At 48.6% G+C, this 18,799-nt stretch overlaps 1 protein-coding gene and 1 non-coding gene across 5 annotated transcripts in view; one reads left to right on the forward strand and one right to left on the reverse strand.

Annotated features, from left to right (window-relative positions):
- The window catches only part of GSG1L (GSG1 like), a 265,619-nt gene that overhangs the window by 62,309 nt on the left and 184,511 nt on the right, over window positions 1-18,799 (reverse strand). The gene's annotated exons all lie outside the window — the stretch shown is intronic.
- LOC115895413 lies at window positions 5,855-5,961 on the forward strand. The gene has a single exon (XR_004055608.1). It is a non-coding gene; the product is annotated as a U6 spliceosomal RNA (small nuclear RNA).

The raw sequence follows: 18,799 nt of genomic DNA on the forward strand, positions 1-18,799 counted from the left end.
TTGGAGGTTGCGGTGAGCCAAGATCATGCCACTGTACTCCAGCCTGGGCAACTGAGCAAGACTCCATCAAAGAAAGAAAGAAAGAGAGAAAGAAAGAAAGAAAGAAAGAAAGAAAGAAAGAAAGAAAGAAGAAAGAAAGAAAGAAAGAAAGAAAGAAAGAAAGAAAGAAAGAAAGAAAGGAGGGAGGGAGGGAGGGAGGGAGGGAGGGAGGGAGGGAGGGAGGGAGGGAGGGAGGGAGGGAGGAAGGAAGGAGAGAGGAAGGAAGGAAGGAAGGAAGGTAGGTGTGCGGGACCAGGTGCGATGGTTCACTCCTGTAATCCCAGCATTTTGGGAGGCTGAGGCAGGAGGATCACTTGACGCCAGGGGTTCAAGACCAGCCTGGGCAACATCGGGAAACCCCGTCTCTACAAGAAAATGAAAAGCAAGGGGTTCTCTGAGATCAATGGGGAGTGTGCAGCATCCCGGGGAAGCCTGTCTTAATTTCCTTCTGTGGTTTGCGCTCATGGGAGACACTGGGTGGACTCCCCCTCCCATCTTCTTTCTCTCCATCTCTCTTGTTTTTGTCTCTTGCTGTCTGTCTGCCACTGTTCTGTGTCTGCCTCTCTCTCCCTACCCCCTCTCCAAGACATCTAGTTAAATCTCCCCAAGTGACAAGCAGGAATAGTCACTGTATTCACGACTCCATGGTGGGCCTCCCCCTCTCCTCCTGTTTTGCTCTCAGAGGGCCCTGATCGGCAGAGACGCCTGTGACCAGTCTACACCTGCAGTGTCAGGCCCCAGCTCACCTCCCGCCAGCTCAGTCTTTGTGCCTCAGCATAGAACTGAGCCCTTTGCAAGCCACCTCGAGAACATTCCTCCCAGCACTACCTTCCATCCCTCTGGTCTCATTCCCTGAAATGCAAATCCAACTCTTCTGGCCAGTTAAGTTTTAAGTGCTCTGAGCTTCCACACTTCCCTGCGGCGACACTGGGATTCCATCCAATTAGTTTCACTGGCCAGGAACTAAGAAAGCTGCCTGTGCACTAAGAAAATGAGTGGTCACCTTGACAAACGTCCAGAGAGCCAAAATTGACAGCCTCTCTTTACCCCAGGCACTTTACAGTTTGTAAAGCACTGGACCATCCCTTGTCCTATGTAATCCTTGCCTTAACCCAGGAAGGCTAGGTTTCATTACACCCTACTTGACAAATGAGAGTGTAAAGCTCAGAGAGGTAAATCAACTCACCCAGGGTAACACAGCAAGAAAGGGGTGTATCTGAATCCAGGTCTGCCCAACTCCAAGCCCAGGTGTTTTATCATTCCATCACAGTCTCTTCCACTCATTCATTCATTCAGCAAATTGTTTATTAAGCACTTTCTGGATGACAGGCTGTCTTCATGGTTCAGGAAATAAAGGAGTATATAAGACAAAAAGGCCCCTGCCTTCAAGGAGCTGGCAGTTTTATGAAGGAAGATGGGAAATAAACGCACACATTTAAAAATTCAGAGTTTAGCCAGGCACAGTGTCTCATGCCTGTAATCCCAGCAATTTGGGAGGCCAAGGCAGGAGGATCGCTTAAGGCCAGGAATTCAAACCTAGCCTGGGCAACATAGTGAGACCCCATCTCTACAAAAACAAATCAATAAAAATACCTTTTAAAATTCATAGTCTAATAAATGCTATGAAGGCAAAGAAGGGGATATGGAAGGTAATGAGTGAGTCCGTTAGTTTAGCCATGGAAGTCAGGGTGAGCCTCCCTGAGAACATGACATTTAAGCTGAGACCTGAAAACTATGAAGTGTCTGGAGGGAGAGAGCCCCAGATGGAGAGAATGGTGAGGCAGGAAGAGACCAAGTGAGTTCACAGTTTCAGACCCAGGGCAGGGAAGGAGTGAGAAGGTTAGGAGGGGGGTGAGAGGTGGGACTGTTGCTATGAGGAGCCCCAAGATGGTCTTGAGCTGTGGGAGGAGTAGGAGTGACACCGTCAGCATTATTCCATTTGGAAGTGCGTGCTGGCTCCACCTCTCTGCAGGCCCTTGGTCTTCTCCTGACTTCTGGCTCTAGGGGGCGCTCATAGAGGGGCCCAGACACCTTCCACGAATAGTGTCTGGCTCTGCGAGGCCCACCTCTGTTCTGGGACAGGATCCAAGATGCGAAGCCTTCAAGATTGGGACCCAGGCCATATATGGCCAGAGTGACAGGCGGACGAAGCTGGAGCGAGGTCATGCAGAAGCGTGGAGGGGGGTCTCGGCACCATGCCCCAGTCCACCCTCCGGCGGGTGCTAAGAGCTCCATCAGGGTAAGCAGCTGTGAGATTGCCCAGGGTCAGGCAAATCTAGGGGCAGAGAGGGCAGGGCCCTGGCAGCCCAGGGTATCTCATGCATCTCACTGCCTGGCCCAGGCATCACTGTCTTTGCTCCCACTGGCCCTGGAGTCCCTGCTAAAGACCATCAGTTCTTCTTACCTGTTACATTCCTTGAGCAGGAGCTGGTTTTCTATCCATCTTTGTTTATTTTATTTACTGTTTTTCTTTTGATAGTTAGAATCTCACTCTGTCACTCAGGCTGGAGTGCAGTAGCACGATCATAGCTCACTGCAGCCTCAAACTCCTGGGCTCAGGTGATCCTCCCATCTCAGCTTCCCGAGTAGCTGAGACCACAGGCGTGCACCACCATGCCCAGCTAATTTTTTTCATTTTTGCGCAGAAACAGGATCTTGCTGTGTTGGCCAGGCTTATCTGGAACTCTTGGCCTCAAGCATTTCTCCCAGCTCTGCCTCCCAAAGTGCTGGTATTACAGACGTGAGCTGCCACACCCAGCCATCCTGCCTGTCTTCTGAGGAAGGCCTGTGACTCTGGGAGGTGCTCCCAGCAGGGGCTACCTCCGGCTCAGAGCTGGGTTTAGGACTAGGAGACCCCTTCAACCATCAGAGATTAAGGCTTAGCTGGTTTTGCAAGCTGCTGAGGAACAGAGGCAAGAGAGGGGAGGGCTCCAGAGGAAGGCGTGGCTCTAAGGAGGCCCTGGGTAAGCAGCCTGGGCTGAGGCTCCCCAAGTCTGCACCTGCCTGCCCTGACCAGGCTCAGGTGTGAAGCCACAGAGACCCCAGGTCACAGGCTCACACAGGCTCAGCCCTGCCCTTTTCCTGAACCAGGACTGGTCAGGCAGGAAGAGGTACAGGAGCCACATGGCAGGTGCTCAGTAAATGCTGATTGACTCTCACATAGCCTCTACCTCAGCAGGTCCGGAAGCCCCCAGCCTTTCCATCCCCCGCAATATCACATAGGCAGTAACTAGGGGACAGCTGCTCCCCATTCCAGACAAGGTGTTCTCTGTTCTCTGTCCTCTGGCAGAGTCTGCCAGCCCTCCACCTTCCCAGAGACAAATTGTGGGTAAATGCAAACTCACACATTGTCTCAGAATAGCCATTGGGGAGTTTCTGATCCTGGGAAAAGCACATGGAAAAGACAGTTGGTGGGGAGAATTTTCCCAATGTGGAGAATTTCCATCAAGGGAAAGTGTCCCCTTAGGGGCTCTTAGACTTCCCAGCCATCTGCAGCACTGAACAACCTTCTGCAGGGAGGGGCTGGGAGTCCAGGGAGACAGGAGCAGCTCTTCTGTGTGAAACCAGGACAGGACGCCAGCCTAGGCAGGGACCAAGGAAGTCACAGGCATGGAGGACCCTCAGAAAGCGCCAGTGGGAGGCTGGGCATGGTGGCTTATGTCTGTAATCCCAGCACTCTGGGAGGCTGAGGCAGGTGGATCACCTGAGGTCAGGAGTTTGAGACCAGCCTGGCCAAAATAGTGAAACCCCATCTCTATTTAAAAAATAATAATAATAATACAAAAATTAGCCAGGCGTGGTGGTATGCACCTGAAATCCTAGCTACTCAGGAGGCTGAGGCACGAGAATCACTTGAATCCAGGAGGCGGAGGTTGCAGTGAGTTGAGATCATGCCAATGTGCTCCAGCCTGGGTGACAGTGAGACTCCATTTCAAAAAAAATTAAAAATTAAAAAAAAAGAGAAAGGGCCAGTGGGAGTGTCAGGTCTGGGAGGGAAGGAGGGTGAATTTGGCAATGGCTGTCCAAACTGAAATGCACTTTCCTTTTGACCTAGCAATTCCACCTCTAGGAATTTACCCTCAGACATATTTGCAAGTGTGGGCAAAATTTATGGACAAGGGTATTCACTATAGCAGAGGATTGGAAACACCCTAAAAGTCTACCAGTAGTGCACTGATAGATTTAGCCATGGCCATGGAAATCTGCATCTCCATCCCTGACCTCACTTCCCGCCCCTCTTTCCCTCTCTGGCCTCCTTCTTGTCCCTTGCATACCCCAAAGCATATTCCTGCCCCAGGGCCTTTGCACACACTATTTCCACGGCTTGAGCCATTCTTCCCCCAGAAACCCATGTCTTGTTATTTGTTACTATCTCAGGGCTCAGATTCCAGTCCCTTCCACAAGGGTGACTGTGGCAATCTGGAGGCCATATTCCTTGGGCTTCAGAAATGCCAGGGCAGACTCATCCACTCTGACGAGTCAGAGACCCTCAAGCCAAGAGAAGCCAATGGCCGAATCATCTTGACTCTCAGATGCGACCCAATCCAAGTGGACGGGTTGCACACCATTCAGCTTTCCAGTCACAGGGCACTGTCTGCCAAGCCTGCCAAGCTACCATTTATTAAGGTTATGAAGAATGAGGACAACTTCACTCTAAGGTGATGCCATGCCCTGGTGTAATTCTTTCCCCTTAATTGCAATAATCAATAACATATGGCAGTGGTAACAGGATGTACATGACTATGTTACATAAGATTGTGACACTTCTCTTGCAAGGAAGCTGTCCCTCTTGATGACTTAATGAAGTAAGTAGCCACATTTGAGGTCCACAAGGCAAGGAAGTGAAGGTGACCTCCTTGAGCTAAGGGTGGTCTCCAGCCATCAGCCAGCAAGAAACTGAAGCCCTGAAAGAAACCAAAAGGAGCCGAAATCTCCAAACAACCAGGTGATCTTCAAACAGATCTTTCCCTTAGATGGATTCTAAAGGGGAACTCAGCTCTGGCCAACACCCTGACTGCAGTCTAGTGCAGAGCACCCACTTAAGCCAGGCCAGGACTGCTGATTCACAGAACTGTGAGCTAAGAAATGTGTGTTGTTTCAAGTTGCTAAGGCCATGGCAATATTGTTACACATTTGCAAACACACAGAAGTGGGCTCTGGGCCAGGCCTGACCAAGGCAGGCAAAATGGCTCTGGGGCTGGCTGCTTTCCTCCTGGGTCTGCTGGGGGAGCCATGCCCATGGCCCAAACCAGGCCATGCATTTGGTCTTGACACCTAACTACCCCACCTGACACTAGTCTCCCAAACATTGAACCCCAGCCTGGCTGCAGTCAGTTTCTCTTTACCAACACCTATGCTCCCCATACACGCAGACACACACATGATGCAGAATAATATAGAGCTTTGAAAACAGAGCAAGCTGAGTCCAATTCCTGACTCCAACATATTTTATGTTCTATATGTGTGTGCTTGAAATAAACATATATTCCCTAGTGTTTTGTGAGAAGAAATAGAGTTATATATATAGTTAATAATTGAAACTTATTCATTGTATTGTTCAGTAGCTCAGCTCACTTTTTTTGTCTGTTTCTCCATTAGTTTCTGAGATGTGTGTGTATGTTAAAAAGTCTCTGTCATTGCTGATTTATCTATTTCTTCCTGAGGTTCTGCCAGTTATTGCTTGTTATAAAGTTTTTGTTGTTAGGAAAATATATGCTTATGACGGATATATTTTTTTCCTGTTTTGTTATTCTTTTTACCCGCCTACAATTTCCTTATTTGCTCCCTTATAATTTTTGGTCTTAAATTATACTCAGCACTCATTTCAACAGCATATACATTAAAATTGGGATGATACAGGGAAGATCAGCATGACCCTTATGGAAGGTTGACATGCAAATTTGTGAAGTGTTCTATTTTTACAAGAAAAAAATTCTATTGAATCAGAGAACAAAACCATTAACCCAGCTTTATTTGGTTCATTTTTTTCAGGTATATCTTTTCCCATTCTTCTGTCTTCCACCTTTCTATGCATTTTTACAAGAAAAAAAATTCTATTGAATCAGAGAACAAAACTGTTAACCCAGCTTTATTTGGTTCATTTTTTTCAGGTATATCTTTTCCCATTCTTCTCTCTTTCACCTTTCTATGTATTTTCAAATGTGCCTCTTGTATGGTTGGATCTTGCTGTTTTTATTTCTATAACCCAAGAGTTCTAATTTTTAACTGATGAATTTAACCCAGTTACATTTATTGTAATTTGAATTTATTTCTGCCAACTCCAACACTTACTAAATGTGCCACTGATATCCCAGAGGTACAGTTGGGCTTGGCAACAGGGGATCCCAGGCCCAAAGGCCTGACTTAGCTCAGGGAACTGTCATATTTAGAGATGACAGCCAAAAGAGAGCTCAAGCTCCTTATATTGGGGCAGGAGAAAGAGATCCAAGAGCCCAAGGAGTTCCTGTGGCCCTGGCTCTGCTCCTCCTACCTACCCTCATTGAAGACCCACAGCACTTTGTGGCTAAGCCTATCCCAGTTGTGATAGGACTCATAGTCACAAGTGGTGACTATATAGTTCACACTGGGTTTTTAAATGGAGGAAATAAATTAATTCATGTAATGGAAAGGTGTATGGATCATTTGGCATTATACAGAGCATGATCCAGGTGTTCATATGATGAGGTCACATGCTTCCTCTCTCAAGCACCGCTGTCTGTTGGCCTCATTCTCTGGCACATTCCCTCCATATGTTGAATCCATCAGCTCTCAGCTTACATCTTCTCATCATTAAAAAGAGCATTTCTGGTGTTCCAGCAGTTGCTACAAACATCCTAGAACTGAATCTCTTTGCCTTGATTTGTATCACATGCTCATCCCTGAACCAATCATTGTGGGCAAGGAGATGGAATGCTTTGATTGGCCAGGCTGTGGGGCCACCTCTGCAGTGAGATGTGGTGCAGTAAACATGGCGTGAGAGTGGAAAAGAGATGGTTTTCAAAGGAAAATCATTGTGTTCTACGCTGAAGAAGGAAAAACGGATGCTATCAAGACAAAAAGCATAGAAATCCACCACGAACACTATGGCATGGAGATGACATGGAGACAGGCAGAGGCTGGGCTCAACACAGCCCTTCACTGCCTCTCTCCTAAGAAAGCCACATCCCTGCAGTTCTCAGCAAAATCCCCAGAAACTAAAGTCATCAACTGGACTTAATCTTCTCAAAGGTGGCTGCTCTCCCCTGTGCCCGCCTGCAGCCACCAAGAAAAATACTGAGAGATGAAATTACAGAATGACCTTTAGAAAAACAAGGTTTTGCCTCAGATTGAACAAGTTTCCACCCCTTGGATATGAGACAACCAGAATCCAGACATGAGACCCAACAGGCTTTGATGCAGCAAAGTGGGGATTGCAAAGCCCTCGTGTGAACTATCAGGAAAGCTCGGGACATCAGCCTACAAAGCTGAGGATGAAACCCTGCTCTCCAGGTCCAGGGCCCTCCCTGCTGGCTGCATTCTGACCTGCAGGAAGGAGCCCAGCCCATGTGTGGGGGCCGCCTCCAACACCACAACTCTCCCCAGCAATGCCTTCATCTGAAAACATCCACAGAGGCTCCCACTGAGTCCTACTGGGCTCCAGAAACACAGAGATGAACAGAATACGGTCCCTGCCACAAGGCTCAGGGTTTGGTTTGGGAGACAGGTTTGTTCTGTGAGGTCCCCTTAGACTTGGGATCAGCTGTGATGTCTGGTGTCTGAGACCAAGATGGCACCAGCCCCAAGCATTCTTCTGTGAGCCAGTCCAACTCACCCCCACACTCTGGGTTCCTGACCACACTGGGCTCCAATCCAGCCATCTCCTGGGACATCCCTTACTTCCTCCAACCTCAATCCCACTGCGCTCTAGGTCTACCAGGCTTCTGGCCCTCTGTCGCCCAACTCCTGACCTGGACCTTGGAGTGTGTTTTCCTGGATTGACTAAGAATCACCCCCAGGTTCCTTTGGCTTGATACTCTCCTGGTCACCTTGGGGAGTGTCCCCTGCCCCAGCATCACCTGAGATCCAATCCCGGCTGGGAGCCCTACAGGTCTTCTCAGCCCCTGGGGGATTCAAACAACTGCCCCCTGGTGGGGAGTGGAGGTGGAAGTGGCTGCACTGGATAAAATGTCAACCACAAGACAGGGACGCCTCTCTCTCTCTCTGTGTATGTGTATGTGTGTATGTGTATATGTGTGTATATATATAGTGTTTGTGCCCTAATCACTGGCAGTAAATGCACTTTTGTTCTTTTCTTTTCTCTTTTTGAGACAGAATCTTGTTCTGTCACCCAGGCCGGAGTGCAGTGGTGCAATCACGGCTCACTGCAGCCTCAAACTTCCCAAGTGATACTCCTGTCTCAGCCTCTTGAGCAGCTATGACCACAGGTGCACACCACTATGCCTGGCTAATTTTTTATTTTATGTTTTTAGAGATGGGGTCTCACTATGTTGCCCAGGCTGGTCTCAAACTCCTGAGCTCAACTGATCCTCCCACCTCGGCCTCCCAAAGTACTGGGATTACAGGTGTGAGCCAACGCACCTGGCCAAATACACTCTTAGTTTCTGTTTCTCTCTGGGTGTCGCTCTGTCTAGTTCTGCCTTCCTGTGTCTCTTTCGATTTCCACCTCTGTTTTTCTCTGTATATCTCTCTGCCTCTCTGTATATCTCTGTATGTCCTGTATATCTCTCTGCCACTCTCTCTCTGTCCTCCCACATACAGATACATCCTTCCCTTTCTGTAACTGACCTTGTCCACACCCCCTCTCCCATTACATGAACTACCTACCATGTCACTGTAATACCAAATGATTACATACTTAAATACCATGAAAGTCTCAGAGCTGCCACGATGTTACCAATTCTGTTACAGTCGTCATCCTCAGAGCCAACCATGTACCAAGCACAGTGCTGGGCACTTTATATGTGCTCACTTCTTCAATCTCCACAATCCCACCGTGGTCTGACTATTATCCCACTTTGGAGAAAGGGTAAAGAACTGAGGCTCAGGGAAAATGGAGAATTTGGCCAAAGCCACACACCTGGTGTTGAGGCCAGGATCCACTCCTGAGCAATCTGCCCTCCACCCCTACCCAAATGCAGGCTCTCATTTTCAGTTTTCTTTTTTTATTTTTTCGAGACAGAGTCTTGCTCAGTCACCTAGGCTGGAGTGCAGCGGTGCGATCTTGGCTCACTTCAACCTCCGCCCCACCAGGTTCAAGTCATTTTCCTGCCTCAGCCTTCCAAGTAGCTGGGACTACAGACTTGTGCCACCACACCAGGATAATTTATGTATTTTTAGTAGAATCAGGGTTTCACCATGTTGGTCAGGCTGGTGTCGAACTCCTGACCTCAGGTGATCCTCCTGCCTTGGCCTCCCAAAGTGCTGGGATTACAAGCGTGAACTACCGAACCCAGCCCTCACTTTCACTTTTCTAGACTTACAATGGAGCATTTATTAGAGGGTTCAGGCTGAGGAATGCAGCTCACGCCAATCCCCCTGCATTCCCCACCAGAGGCCCACCCTGGCCCAGGGGCAGAGGAGAGAGTGCCTATTTGAAGGGGCAGAAAGATTCAAATGTGTCTTCCAATCCTCTCCTGCCGCAGTTTCTGTAACACTCATTCCTTCAACAAGTATTTACAGAGGCCAACTTGGTGTCTGTGGTACTAGGGATACAGGGATCACCCAGATAAACCAAGTCCTGCCCTAAGGCTCATGCTCTAGGAGGAGTGGCAGGAATAGACGCCCACCCAGATCAGTGCACAAGTTCAGTTCAGAGCACAGCAGGTGACACAGTAATTACACAGGCAGGCACTGCATGGCGCTCGGCTCAGCTCTCGCACTCATGCTGTGTGACCTCAGGCATGTTAGTTAACCTCTCTGGGCCTCCTTCTCCTCATCTCCAAAATGGGGATGAGACACCTGAGTAAAGGGCCTGGCACATTGACAAAGAGGTGGGAACCACTGGGAGGCAGAGGGTGGGCCTGGCTCCCACCTTTATGGCTCAGGTGCAAGCAGATCAGTGAGCGCACCCACCCTGAGGATCTCCGGCGGCCCCGCCCATCCTTTCGGCTTCCTCTGAGGCCACGCCCCCTGAAGCCGGCCACTTCTTGGCCACGCCCCTCAGAGACCAGCCTTCCGGCTGAGTCTGAGCCTGGGCCTCGCAGTCCTGTCCCAACCTCCTTGCGTTTCTCCCGAGACCATGCCCAGAAATTCCCAGCCTCCCTTGCTGCACTCACTCCACTAAGTCCCTTAAAACTGCCAGGAACCAGCAGTTCCTCCAGCGTAGGTTTTACTTCCAATTTTTATTGAACTTATTAAAATTCTTACCTCTTCCCACCTCCCCAAAGCCCAATTTCTACTTGGCCCTGTGCCTGGGGCCAGGCTCATTTGTATGAAAGGCTCGATGGCCTGCAGACTCCCCCAGCCCAGGCTTCTAGCAACATGCAAAAGATGTGGCGGAATTTAAATCACGAATGACCAGCCGGGCAGGGGAAAATGACAGGGGCCTGCCCCGTCTGTCCCACCTCCGGAAGACTCACTGGCTGTTCCCTCCCCAGCCGACAGGTCATGATCCCCTTCTAGAATCTTCAGACCCTTCTGCAGGCCACTAATATGCGTCTAACACTCCAACTCATTCATTCAACTAACATTTATTAAGCATCCTCTGTATGCAAAGCGTGGGGCCAGCCACAGGGGATATGGCCGTAAATATGGCAAGGCCATTCCTCCAAGGCTAATGAGGAGAGTGACATAAACAGTGACGTGAAATCAATTATTACAAATGCTAAAATAGAAGTAGGTCCAGCTACCATCTAAAACTGGCAGCCTACGGGCTGAATCGAACCTGCAGATGTTGGCAAGAACTGTAAAAAAAAAAATGATATTTTGGGGCCAACATTTTAAAAACTTGGAGGATTTCCATTAAAATATGGGAGTTTTGGCTTCTCTTGTAAAAAATCAGAAACTCTGGCAACACTGGGTCCACATTTCTCCTTGACAACCCTCAACTGGAGCTGGGCCGGAGCTGGGCCGTTTCATGAGGGCCTGCAGCTGCCAAGCCCTCTGCGGTGCCATCGTCTGCCCGTCTGCTGCCCTCTACCATAGCTCCCGCCATATCCGCAACTTGCTCGCTCATCCATATTCCCTCCCAGGCCACTCAAAGCATCTGAGTTTCAGCCTCTGAGAAGGGCCTGAAGGAGATAAAAGGTCTGTGTTCCCTGGATTGGGGAAAGGCTTCCAAGAGGAGGTGAGCTTGGAGATGGGCTTGGAAGACCAGCACATGTTCACTAAGAGGCAGGGGGAGAAGGGGAGGAAGGAGGAAAGAAGATGTGATTGTGGCAGCCAGCAGGTGGGAGCAGGGCTTGGGACCTCCCATCCTCCGAAAGCTGGGGGTCTCCTGCATTGATGGGGCTCCTCACTGAGGATGGGCTCAGCTCTCCTCTGATCTTCTAGGACCTTCCTTGGACAGGTTAAGAAAAAGGCTACAGATGAGTGCAAGCTATGGAGTTGGAGAGAACAGAAGAAGGAGGACCTTCAAGGCTCTGGGGATTGCAGAGGGGTTTTGAGGAGAGTCAGTGGCCTTCCATCTCACAGGATTAACACTTTGATGATGGGCTGGTATACAGCAGGTGCTCAGTAAATGTGAGCCCGTTTGCTGCTGTTTGCTCCCTGTGTCTCTCTTGTTCCTCCTTTGTCTCTCACTTCCTTCTTCCTCTCTCCATCTCTCTCTGCTTCTCTCTCTCTCTCTGTCTCCCTCCATCTCTCTCTCTCCTTCTCTCTCTCTGTCTCTGTTTCCATCCGTCTCTCTCTCTTCTCTGTCTCCCTTCATCTCTCTCCTCTCTCTCTCTGTCTCCCTCACTCCCTCTCCTTCTCTCTGTCTCTGTCTCCATCTCTCTCTCCTCTCTCTGTCTCCATATCTCTCTCTCCTCTCTCTCTGTCTCCCTCCATCTCTCTCTCCTCTTCTCTTTGTCTTCCTCCATCTCTCTCTCCTTCTCCCTGTCTCCCTCCATCTCTCTCTCCTTCTCTGACTCTGTCTCCCTCCATTTCTCTCTCCTCTCTCTCTGTCTCTGTCTCCTTCTATCTCTCTCTCCATCTCTCTCTGTCTCCCTCCATCTCTCTCTCCATCTCTCTCTGTCTCCCTCCATCTCTCTCTCCATCTCTCTCTGTCTCTCTCCATCTCTCTGTCTCTGTCTCTCTCCATGTCTCTCTCCTTCTCTCGCTGTCTCTCTCCATCTCTCTCTCTCTGTTTCTGTCTCCCCCATCTCTCTCTCCTTCTCTCTCTCTGTCTCTGCCTCTCTCCATCTCTCTCTCCTTCTCTCCATCTGTCTCCCATCTCTCTCTCCTCTCTCTCTGTCTCTGTCTCTGTCCATCTCTTCTCTCCTTCTCTCTCTCTGTCTCTGTCTCTCCATCTCTCTCTCTTTCTCTTTGTCTCCCTCCCTCTCTTTCCTTCTCTGTCTCTGTCTCCTTCCATTTCTCTCTCCATCTCTCTCTCTCTGTCTCCATCTCTCTCTCTCTCTCCTTTTCTCTCTCTCTGTCTCTGTCCCCCTCCATCTCTCTCTGTCTCCCTCCATCTCTTTCTCTTCTTCTCTGTCTCCCTCCATCTGTCTCTTTCTCCCTCTGTCTCTCTCCATCCCTCTCTCTCTCCTGCTCTCTCTGTCTCCCTCCATCTCTGTCTGTCTCCATCCATCTCTCTCTCTCTTTCTCTCTCTCTCTGTTGCCATCCATCTCTCTCTCTGTTCTTTTCTCTCTCTCCTTAAGTGTGTGTCTCCCTCCATCCCAGGGCCCATTAATCATCTTCCTCTGCCTTCCATCTCCTGCTCCATCTCTTACCTTATCAGGGGCCCTTCACTCTCCTCTTTTCCTTGCCCCGCCCTCCTAGCCTGCAGAGACTGAGATGTGATGATGGAGTATTTCCTGTAGGAGGTCCTGCCTCAAACCTCACATGCCCAGAATGCACCGCTGTCCTCCTTCAATGTTCTTGCCCTCATGGGATGACTCCCTGTTTCCCCATCATGGTCACAGCCTGGCATCTGCATCCTCCATGACACCCACCTTTGCCCTCCAGTTTGTGGATCATCAAGTCCTACCAGTTCTGCTTCCCTAGAGCCCATCCACAGTCCTCCATTCCCTCTGCCACCATCTCCTTGTGGCCAGCCACCTGCAGTCACCTCCTAGCCGGGCTCCCCAGTCTATACCGGCCCTGCCAGCCCTTCCTGTACCCCAGCAACAGTCTTTGTGAGACTCACCCTGACCTTGTCACTCCTTCACTTAAAGCCGTCGGTGGTTTGTCATTGCACCTCCACACTTCCTAGCCTGGCATCCGAGTCCAGCCATGACCTGACCTCACTTTCCCCTTTCCCAACCCCAACCCAGCAGTCTTGCTGATTCCGTCTCCAGCCAGTCCCAGAGTCACCGTCCCTGAACATTCCCCCATGAAAACTCCAAGTTGTCGTGACTTGGGGAGGGGGTGCTACTGACTTCTAGCAGGTGGAGGCCAAGGATGCTGCTGGACATCCCACAATGCACAGGACAGCCCCCAACAGCAGAGAACGATCTGGTCCAGGAGGTCCGTAGTGCCAAGGTGGAGAAAACCTGGTCCGGAGAATTGGGCACAGACAAGTAAAGAAATTAATTTGGAGCCAGGCACAGTGGCTCACGCCTGTAATCCAAGCACTTTAGGAGGCTAAGGCAGGCAGATAGCTTGAGCCCAGGAGTTCAAGACCAGCCCAAGCAACATGATGAAACCCCGTCTCTACAAAAAATACAAACATTAGCCAGGTGTGGTGACACTCGTGGTCCCAGTTACTCAGGAGGCTGAGGTGGGAGGATCACCTGAGCCCAGGAAGGCTAAGGCTATAGTGAGCCATGATTGTGCCAGTGTGCTCCAGCCTGGGTGACAGAAGGAGACCTTGTCTGAAAAAGAAAACAAAGAAAAGAAAATGTGGTCAATCCATACAATGGAATATTATTTAGCCATAAAACTAACAAAGTACTGATATGAGCTACAACACAGATGAACCTTGAAAGCGTGTGAAGTAAATGAAAGAAGCCAGTCATAAAAGATCCTATCTTCTATAAATCCATTTATAGAAAATGTCTAGAATAGGCACATTGATGGAATAGAAAATAAAGCAGTGGTTGCCCAGGGCTGGGAAGATTGGTGGAAAATGAGGAGTGACTGCTAGTGGCATGGGGTTTCTTTTTGGGGTGATGAAAATATTTTAAAATTAAGCTATGCTGATGGTTACTAAAAGTCATTGAATTATATGCTTTAAGCATGATATGTAAATGATACCTCAATAAAGCTATCTAAAATTTTTTGAATTAAAAATCAGGAGTTAAGAAAACAGATTTTGGCCTTCCTCAAATGCCATGCATATGAGCTCTCAAGTTCACCTCTGCTGCCGTATTCCCTGATGTATTATATCTGGGCAGCTATACTCATTTAAATCACCTCCATGGTCGCTCTGGGCATTAGATGTGAGACTCCCAGTCTGGAGTGAGGAGACCATGCGTACTGAAGTTACCAGCCTCACTCTCCCATCTCATGTCCAGCCCTAGCAGCAAAGAGCCCTGGGGACCAGAAGGGGCCGTATGGACATGGATAGCCAGCAGTAGCCTACATAGACCAGTCTAATAGCAAAGCATGTGAACCTTGAAGCCAAAATCACCACTTACTAAGCCTGTGCCTCAGTATTCTCAACTATAAAACGGGCACAATAAGAGCATCTCCCATTGTAGTGTCAGAGGCATTTGAACCAGAGTGACTCCATCTTGATGAGGGGCTGGGTAAAATGAGGCTGAGACCTACTAGACTGCATGCCCAGGGGGTTAGGCAGTCTAAGTCACAGGATGAGATAGGAGGTCGGCAGAAGGTACAGGTCATAAAGACCTTGCTGATAAAACAGGTTGCAGTAAAGAAGCCAGCCAAAACCCACGAAAACCAAGATGGTGACAAAAGCGACCTCTGGTTGTCCTCACTGCTCATTATATGCTAATGGTAATTCATTAGCATGCTAAGAGGCACTCCCACCAGCACCATGACAGGTTACAGATGCCATGGCAACATCAGGAAGTTACCATGTATGGTCTAAAAGAGGGAGGAGCCCTCAGTTCCGGGAATTGCCCACCCCTTTCCCAGAAAACTCATGAAAAATCCACCCCTTGGTTGGCATATAATCAGGAAATGATGTTAAGTATCCTTAATTGAGCAGCCCATGCCACTGCTCTGCCTGTGGAGTAGTCACTCTTTATCCCTTAAGTTTCCTAATAAAGTTGTTTTAACTTTATGGACTCATCCTGAATTCTTTCTTGCATGAGATCCCAGAACCCTCTCTTGGGGTCTGGACAAGAGACCCTGTTCCAGGAACAATAGCGCTGGACAGAGGTCGTGTCTCAGCACACAGTAGATGCTCAATAAATGTGAGCTATTGGTGTTAAGATTCTTGTTTGTGATTTCAAATTCCCAGAAGTTCTAAAATGCAATGTTTTTTCGCAACTCATCTGGTCACAATACTTGACTTGGCCTAAACTTCTTTGGAACATAAGTCTGACCCGGATGGATGTGAAGCTATTTACTATCTTTATTTATCACCCCCAGTCTGCGTATGTGTTTTACAGCAGAAATATGGATGGATTTGATTATAGGGTTCTGCCCCAGCTGCTGGTGGGATGTGATGGAATGGATAGTCTATGTCTTACATTACCTTCCAAAATCTAAAACGTTCTGAATTCTGGAACACCTTTAGACCCAAGGGTTTCAGACTGGGCACTGTGACCTGTATGATGAAGATGATAACAACAAAGATCAAACCCCGCCCCCTCTTTGCCAGATGTTGCAGTAAGAGCCAAAAATGGTGGCACAGCCCCAGGCAAAGGCGGTAGGGAGAAAACATCGAAAAATTCTGAAGATAAATCTTCTACCAGCCCAGGGGGATGGGGGTTTAGAATTAAAATTAAGGTCCTATCCAGAAATGAAAGAGCTGAAGTGTTGCTTGCACACCTGGGCTCAGGGAAGAACAGCACTGGCCACCTTAGCTTTAAAGGACTGAGTTTGGAGAGACTCAGCTTGGTCCACTACCTCAGGGAAAGGAGGGGTGAAATGGGTGGCAACAGAGGGGTGAAATCTGTAGCATCTAAAACACACAGGGACTCCCCATTGAGGGCCAAGTTAAGCAGGCCCAGCCCTATTGCAAATGCTTAAGGCATTAGTCCCCATACAGGGAAGACTTTCCAGGCCTCTCCCTCAATGTATCAATGGCTCTAGTTGCCCCAAACCGAACATAGCTGGGAGAGGGGAGCCGGTGACAGCTCAGCTGCAGATATGTGCTCCTGTCTCCCCACCCAGGACCTTTGTTGTATAATAAAGAATTTGACTAGCCCTTGTTCCTGCTTCCTGGGAGGGACACTCTAAATTCTTGGAAGTTTGTAATAGAAATGTCTTTGTTATTCATGAGGCCCTTGAATCACATCAGATTTGATGCTAGTGAGATGAGATGACTCAAAATGGGGGCTGCAGAGGGGTCACTAAAAAGATCAACCTTGCAATTAGAGGGCTGGGGCTTTGAGCCAGCCTGACCTCAAGGAGGAGAGGGGACTGGACATTGAGATCATCTACACATCTACATGGCCAATGATTCCATCAATTGTGCCTATGTCATAAAATCCCAATAAAAACTCTGGACACTGAAGCACAGGACAGCCTTTTTTTTTTTTTTTTTTTTGGACAGGGACTTTATCACCAAGGCTGGATTGCAGTGGTGCAATCATGGCTCACTGCAGCCTCCTCAACCTCCCAGGCTCAAACAATCCTCCTGCCTCAGCCTCCCAAGTAGGTGTGTGCCACCACGCCCAGCTAACAGGTAAGCTTCCTGGATGGTGAACACATGATGTGTTGGAGGGTGATGTGTTCTGATTCCACAAAGAGACAGCACGGGAGCTCTGCATTGAGACCCTCATTGACCTTGCACTATGCGTTTCTTCCTTTGTCTGGTCTTGATCTGTATTCTTTATAATACAGCTGTCACCTTAAGTAGAGTGTCTTCTGAATTCCATGAATCATTCTAGTGAATTATCGAAGCCTTGTATTTGTAGCCAGTTGGTCAGAAGTGATAATGGCCTGGGGACCCCTGAACTTGCAGCTGGCATCTGAAGTGGGAGCAGTCTTGCTGAGGACCATGCATTAAACCTGTGGAGTGCAATGTTGCCTCTGGGAAGATGGCATCAGAACTGCATCACCATAGACAGCTGGTGTCAGAATCCCTCCCTTGTCTTGACTTTCTGTGGCAGACATTGTCTTGCCTCCATCCATATCTCCTTGGCTCATGCCAGGCATCCCCTGTGGCTTTGGTTAGGCAGTTCCCATGCATGTTGGTGACTTCTTTCCTCAAAGACTTGCTTTCTTCGGTGGAGAATGCTGGAGATTATGGGGAGTTAATGTCTCAGGAGTGACCCTAAACTAATGGTGAATGGAAACTGGTGAGCAAATAACACTGCTTTCTCACCCCTTGAGTGAGCAGTTTTGGGATGTGTTCTATGTGTTCTACTCAGCCTCCATGAGGGACTGAGCCCCAGTGGCCCACAGTGGTTACCTTCTCGTCAATACTCCCTTTAATGTCTTTCCTCCCTTCCTGGAATCCTTCTCCAGTCTCCCACCATACTTGCTAAGATCACCTCCTAAAGAAACTGCTTGTACCTGAATCTTCATCTTAGGGTCTGCTTTGGAGAAACTCAAAACAAGACCTCTGCCATTCCTGGGGCACTGGATTGTTCAGCTCCACTGTGGACACTCTGATAATCTCCCAGTTTGACAACACATTTGGTCTTGTATCAAGCAGTTCATTTTGGTAACCACTTGCCTACTGTTGCCTGATAATCCTGCTTGGCCTATGACTGAGCCCACATCATGGGCATGCCAACAGACCCATGCACCAAACCTGGCTAATGAGAGTAATTCATCCTCTGGCATGGTAATTTGTTTAGTAATAAGTCTATGAACCTGGTTGGTCCAATTATAGTCCTCTTTGGACAAAACTCCAAGCAGACACTATTGGAAAGGAGCTCTCTCTACCTCTAGAATTTTAAATGAGCCTGGGCTACTTGTAGCCATCCTCTCTGCATGGACAGGGCCTGACTGAGAATGATACTAACACAGAAGAAGGCAGAGTTTAGAGATATAGATTCCTGATTACATGATCACCTGGATGCAGCTGTGCCTGAAGCCCAGCCCCTCCACTTTTCAATTACTGAACCAACAGATTTCCAGCACGATCCCCTTTTTTTTCCTCCAAGCTAATTTGATCAGGTTCTTTTCACTTGCAAATAAAAGGATCTTTAATCATATGTAAATATTCATCTTCTGACTTAGGCCCTTTGCATTTTTAAACACAAAAATACTTGCCCTCTAGGCTATGAGCAAGAAACTGAGTCTGCCAGGCCAGGGAAACTGAACAGAAGGGGCTATGGATAGGGGATTCTTTCAGCGCAGGTTAAGGTGGCAGGGGTGACTAGTGGAATTAAGGTCCCAGGAAACTTGTCCTAAGATAATCTGGCCATTTATAGGAAGAAGCATAAAACCAAAAGTCGCCACAATAAGAGTAAGCTCCAAGAAAATGCCAAGGAATTAAGGAGAAGTGGAACAGGAAGGAAGTCTTGCTTGGGGAAACGTGTCATGATTGAATACAGAACTTAGATCTGAGCTTCCTGGCAGCTGATGGAAAAAGGC

This window comes from Rhinopithecus roxellana, chromosome 20 (genome assembly GCF_007565055.1).
Source record: "Rhinopithecus roxellana isolate Shanxi Qingling chromosome 20, ASM756505v1, whole genome shotgun sequence".
Taxonomy (NCBI): Eukaryota; Metazoa; Chordata; class Mammalia; order Primates; family Cercopithecidae; genus Rhinopithecus; species Rhinopithecus roxellana.